Genomic DNA, 6,767 nt, shown 5'->3' on the forward strand with positions numbered 1-6,767 from the left:
AATGAGATTTCAAAATATTGGAGCATTTTGATGAAGAATTACTGCAATCAACAAGCTTCATTGGTCAAGAACCGGCAAGTAGTCACCAAACTCTGTATTTTCCGTCAAGTAGTTGCAGTTTACTAGCAGCCCTTGTATGACAATCGAGACAAATTGAATGTTGTTCTGTACAAATCTTATCGATATCTGATGAGTTTATTGTGGCCAAAGATGCCTCACCTACAAACATGCCAAGATCCGAAGTAAATCTGATCAGCTCAACCAATTACAGCATGCCTCCGACTCACTTTTTGCGAGTCTCGCTGCAGCCTCCAACTAAGAGGGCTTTTCCATCATGACCAGCATGAAGACCATATGCCATGGTAACTCCCCAATAACCACCATTTCCAGTCACATTCCTCATGCTTTATCATATTTGGCAATGCTGTCAGCTGTTCTAGAAGTAGAGCCTGAGACTCTGGTTCGAAATATTATTATCTATCAGGAAACCTTAGTTGCATTTGTGCCATGAGCGCATATCCAGATAGAGAAAGCTCAGTTCGCTTATCAGTTGATGCTCCTCAAACCAGAATGCAAGTTTCAACTGTCCTCTACATCCCATGTCGAATACCAACCATGCATATCCTTGGGTATGCCCCATGTCCTCAAGTGTGACGAGAGTTACCACATGCAGATAGTTACTATCTGCTTTGTGCGATTCCACTGCGCCCATAGAAAAGAAAGCATGAAAACTTTTCAAATGGCATTGGCAATTTCCTGTTTACAAGAGAGATTGTCCAAGTTAAACATAAACTTATTCAGACTTCATCATCTTATAGTTTTGGTCTCATTGTAAACAAGTATGTATTATTTCTGTCTTCCTATGAACTGGAACTGAACCGGGAACTGAACGTCACTTCAGATAAAACTGATTACAGATCTTTCTAATAATTAGCGTATAATGAAGTTTTGCTAATGGTTCGCAACTTAAAGAAATGTAATTAAGAAAACTGAAATAGAATGTTAATGCCTGATGCACCAACTAGAGAAGCACAGACCTGACGCGCCTGGGTTTCTCCTTTTGGTAAGATGGGTATGGTATTCTGCATAGAATACTGTCATAAAACACCAACAATGGTCAACCTTTTAGTCAATGTTAAGAAATTTTAAATAGTTAGTGATCTTACCATCAAAAAAGTTAATTTTCCTTGCATTGAGAGAATAGTTTTAGCCTCGGATTTCATAGGTGGCTAATGGATTTTATTAGAAGAGTTGAACTGAAGCATGCGTAGGGCAGATAAACAACGATACCGATCAATGTAATAAAAAGAAATTAGAAAACTAGGCACATTATTTTTTCCATCCAAAATAGGCAAGCTAAGTTCTAATGTCTAAGCAGCATTAAAAAATGCAGAGGATAAGACATACTCATTACAAGCCCAAAGTTAGATGGAAATCGATCAAATTCTTTCTTAGAGCAAGAAATGAAAAGGGTGGGCATGAAGAAAAAATACTGGCACAAGAGTTGCACAATTATCATGAAACCGTGGAGATCCATATCAACCAGTCCAATTCCATTGACCAGGAGTATCTCTATTTATAATAAACCAACGAAATCACAATGCTACAATTATAAATATCCAATCATTTAAACAGTGATGGGCATCATTCCCAGAATGGGAATGAAGATTTGAGAGAATAAAAGGACTGCGTTTCATCAGAACTGTTAATATTAGCCCCACATGAAAGAAAAGATTTGGAGAATTATGTTAGACCTTGACACAATAATTAACATTATCTAAATAAAGGATCATGCCATATCAAATTTATTAGATTATACAATTTAAGGGATTGAAGAAAATACAGTTAACATGATTGTAAAATGCATTGATTGAATTAATATTAATACAAATATAGCTTTATATGGAACTCAATGAGATATAGATTCATACACGATTCCAAATAGTTGGACAAAATTGCTTGAATACAATCATATTTTCTATCATTCTAATTCAAACAAAAGATGGTTATTAAGAATGTGGAACTTCCAATTGACATTTCTACATATATATTTCTATTGAGTGATTTTACAAGAGATTAATTGTTATAATATTTGTCAAATAGATAAGGTATGGTCTGTTGTTTCATAAGCAGACAAAAATAGTAGAGTCACATCTATAGGAAATGTAGAAAAGATCACATGTACCTTTGTCACACAATAGCCCCTAGACCCTCATATACTATTTAGCAATTATATATTCCTATCATTGCAAAAAATGGAACTGCAGAGAGCAATCGATGTCACTATTACCAAGGTGTAGTTAATAGAACTAAATCAATAAAATGATTTTAACATTTTATAAGACCTTTTAATCCAGTGTACAATCATGAATTCCACTTCGATGGAATTCCTCTAATATTTTTGAAGTGTATGCTACTGAACTTACTTTTAACCGAAATCATCATCCCAGAAGTCTCTCGACCAATTCAGAGTTGCGCCCTCAAAACTGTTCTGCTACGTATAAATTTATAGGCCCTCCTGAGATTGGCAAAAGAAAAGATAAGCAATCACTGCAATCGTAAGATTCTCTTTCAGATACATGTAAATAAATGTTCAGCAACAAATGTACTGCTTCAAGATGAGCAAAGGAATAGTTCAAAATTCAAATGATCAAGAAAGCATCAAAGCGATGAATGCTTCACTAAGGTTGTACAGCAATCTATCTTAAATAAATATATCAAATTTTGTGAAATACAATAACAAATTGCCTTATCCCATTAAGTGGAGCAGGCATCAATTCCAGGAATTGTATACAGGAAATTAAGAATTACCTTGGCTCATGACGCCATGATTGCAAATCATATTGGACGGAAAGGCTCCATCTGATTCTGCCAAGCTGCTATCTCCAACATTACTATCTAGAATTTATTAGATGCCCAAATCCTTTTCGAAACAATATCTTTCGTTCATCCATTTCAATGCTCGAATCGAGAAAATTTAATATGACAAAAAAATTTCAACCTTCAGGTAAGATTCAAAAGTTAAAGAGTCAATCTCATAACATTTTAAACATATCAACAAGGATGTAATTTTTATTGCAATGAGCCGTAATCACCAAACCCCAACTATTTACATAAACTTTCAGATTAGATGTTTGAACTTTGGAGGAAACAACCCCAGTTGGAATCAGGGCAAAGAAAATAATAGGAGAAGAGATCAAAGAGAAATAAATAGTTAAGAACCTATCAAACAAAAACTAAACCTCAGCATGCTATCTAACGAATATTTGCAGAACCAACTAGATAAGAATTTAACAGAAAGTTAATTTTATTGTGCAAGATTTACATGTGGGTTGGCAAAAAAAGGATGATTTGTATTATGGCAGTTAATAATAAAATCGCAGTTAATTTCGAATTCCAAGTTGCTAACAATGATCTAATGTATTAGCAGAGAAACCAGACCAAAGAAACGAGCATGAAATAATTGCAAACTGAAATTTATTGTCAAACACAACTGGTAAGAAAGGTTTTTCATTAGCAACCTAAGGTTGGCAAAAAGAAGAATATGATTCCACACCAAAGCGCCTTAGTACAACATAGCAAATGCAGTCATCATTGGACTACGCTTGAAATCCAACTAAGTCTTCAACATTTGTTATTTGGTTATAAGCGAATTCCAAAGTTTGATGATTTCTTATTCTTCACACGTTCCAATCATGAGAAAAACATGCCTGCAAGTGGATATGGCAAAAAAAAAAAAAGGACACAATGTGGAGATGATCAACCTAAGAATGAGCTGGCATAATAGATGTTGTCCGATCAGAAAACAATTGCGTAAATGCAAACTTAAGGAGTAATACCGATGAATTTGTTGGTTATTTGCTAAAGGTGATAGGACCACTTGCTTAAAAAAATTTAGTATAGAGGATAATGGAGGTATGATAAGAATGAGGGTAGGAACGTATCGTGTTAATCCATCGGTTACACGATGTGTACAAAGTAATGAGAGGTGGGGATGGCTGCAGTTAAATAGGAACATGATCAGCAGCCATCTCAAGTAACCCAGCATTTATGTGCACTTGGAATGAAAACATGCCTGCAAGTGGATAAGGGGATGTGAACATGGAAGGGATGATCAACCTAAGAATGAGCTTTGGCTCCATAATGCTTATGTTTGGGTAACTATGATTCAACCACAAAGAATTACCATAATTAAATAGGTGATGTGTATCTCCTTCCTAGACACTATTTTTATCAAGGAGCCCCGCGGCTTTTCACAGCCATGTTGATTCATCGCACCCAACTAATAAAACCGATTGTTTTGATATGCAACTGCGTTTCCACAAGAACCAAGAATCATATCTCAGCAAGTGTATGCCACAGCAGCGCCATAAAAACTAGGAAAACTTGAATACATCTAAATGTTCAAGTCTAGGCTGAAGGAACAATGAATCTAATTTTTCTAATAAGAAACCCAGTAGAGGCTGTATATTCATGACAAACAAACAAGCTACCATCCATTTCTGACTTTTATCAAATTAAAATAGTAGTCGAAAAAACATTAAAAAAAAAAAGGAAAAGGAAATGTTTGTTAATTTATTCAAAATCTTAGTAATATGAAAAGGCAATGTTGAAACGAATAGTCAACATGAAACTTCATCAGGCAATTAAGGAATAAAGCGAAGCAACTGATTCATAGCTACCTCAAACTGTCGCTATCTCTTTCAATCGCCGCTGAGCTCATGGATTAGCGTCGTCGACCCCGGTCCTTCCCGTCGCCGGAAGCTCCCCTGCTCTTCCCCTCGAACCAGACCCACCTGGAAAACGGAGAAGTTGAGAGTGGCAGACCGCGAGCCAGTTTCGGCGTTAAACTCGGCGGCGCTGTCCAGATGAACCGAACCTACTCCGAGGCCAAGGTAGAGCAGCCCTGTCCACCGCCATTGACCACCTGATGACTAACCCACCAAGATTGACAACTAGATCGGCAGCAGAACGTCGATCAGGGTCTCACCACCGCTGGCTTCCTCATCAAATGCCGTCGTCCGCGTAGAAATCCCCCATTTCGACCAAAACCACAAAATCAAGAATAATCAAGATGAACCAACAAATAGGGTGAAAAGACCTCAAAGGTATCAGATCGCCCAACACAGAGAAAAACGTTGTGCAATAGAACAAAAGTTGTAGAGCACATCAATGTTAATGACCGAAGAAATAAGCTATACTTGAATGATCTACCCAACTCTCTCTACCGAATTTTCATTGAGGCTTCCTGGATAAGCAGTCATTAGTATCTTTGTCATCGGCGGATCGCGATGTGGTAGAGGATTAGACAAAGATAAAATAAAACGGAGGGTGTAATTAAAATTTCGTTATCAGCGGGATTTTGCATCCGGAGCCTCTTAAGAATACTGCAAATGGTGGCTCTGAGGACATAATTGCCTAAATCGGGAATTATTTTGTTAGGCCTGTTGGACCGGTTTGGCTCATCGACTTTAACGATTTATTTAGCCACTTGCGCGCGCTGCTGCATGGGAAGTGGGCCCATGAGGACATGCTCAGCTGTCAGCGACGATACGACCACATGAGTTAATTACGAACGGGCCAACGGCCAACCTCTCTACTTTTCATAACCACGACTTATAATGGAATTAAAGACATTTTACTTGTTTGCTTATATTTTTCAACTTAGCACGTACTTGAATTTTCTTGAATCTTAAAATTAATTTCTATTATTGTTCACTGTTCTGCCAACTCCAGCTGTCCTCAGTCAAGATGATTGAAGGAAACAAAATAGAAACACCATCTAATTTAATTATTTTAAATTTATTTTTAAAAAAATATTGATTATCGAATCCAATTGAATCAAAATAACAAGCAAAGTCAAACAACAAGTAAAATCTTCAACAACTTCCCTGTCTGCCTATTTAAACCGACGGGCAAAGTATTGTCCACATTCAGTGGCCTTCGTCGCGTAATTCTTCTTCTCTCAGAGCAAATCACTGAGTTCAAGAGGCCTTCTGTCTCTTTGACAGAGATGGAGATGAAGCTACTTTCACTATGTCTCTCTTCTTCTTTTTCTCATAATTAAATCTTTGTTTAGCTAGCTTAACTGTTGTGTTCGACAGGATGCATCACGCTGGAAGAGCTTGGCGCGGCTACTGTCATTGGGTCAGAGCCCTTAAAGTGGTGAGGAGCTGAGGAGATGATTCAGGAGACGACGATGGAATGAACCATTGAGTTCGAGAGTTTCTGGAATCTGATGGCCAAGAAAGCTGAAGGAGACGACGAACGGAGGAGGAACTGAAGGAAGCTTTTATATGTTCGATAGGGACAAAATGTAATTTATCTATTAAGTGAGGTAGAAGAAAGATAGATTGATAGATGTTGTTTGCCCTTGAATTTAATTATGTTTTTGTAATAAAAAAAAAAATTATTGATCTTGCAGTTGAGGAATGATGATCAGTCTGGGGAGAAGCTGGAGTGACGAGAGGTGGAGTAGAGCCGATCAGAGAGGCAGATTTGGATGGAGACAAGCAAGGAATTACGAGGAATTTGTTCGGATGATGATGATGATGGCTTTATGCTGTTTGATTAATTCTTCATACAATTCAAATTTTAAGAAAGAAATGAAAGAAACGAATGATAAAATAAAATTAAAAAAAGGCATCATTTGTGTTTTGTATTTATTTCTTTAAATGAAAAAACGGAGATTAGCTGATTCATTTGATTAACCTATGAAAAAATAAAATTATATTGATAAAAAAATAAATTATAATTTTAGATTTTTT

Source organism: Zingiber officinale, chromosome 2A (genome assembly GCF_018446385.1).
Source record: "Zingiber officinale cultivar Zhangliang chromosome 2A, Zo_v1.1, whole genome shotgun sequence".
In the NCBI taxonomy this organism is placed as follows: domain Eukaryota; kingdom Viridiplantae; phylum Streptophyta; class Magnoliopsida; order Zingiberales; family Zingiberaceae; genus Zingiber; species Zingiber officinale.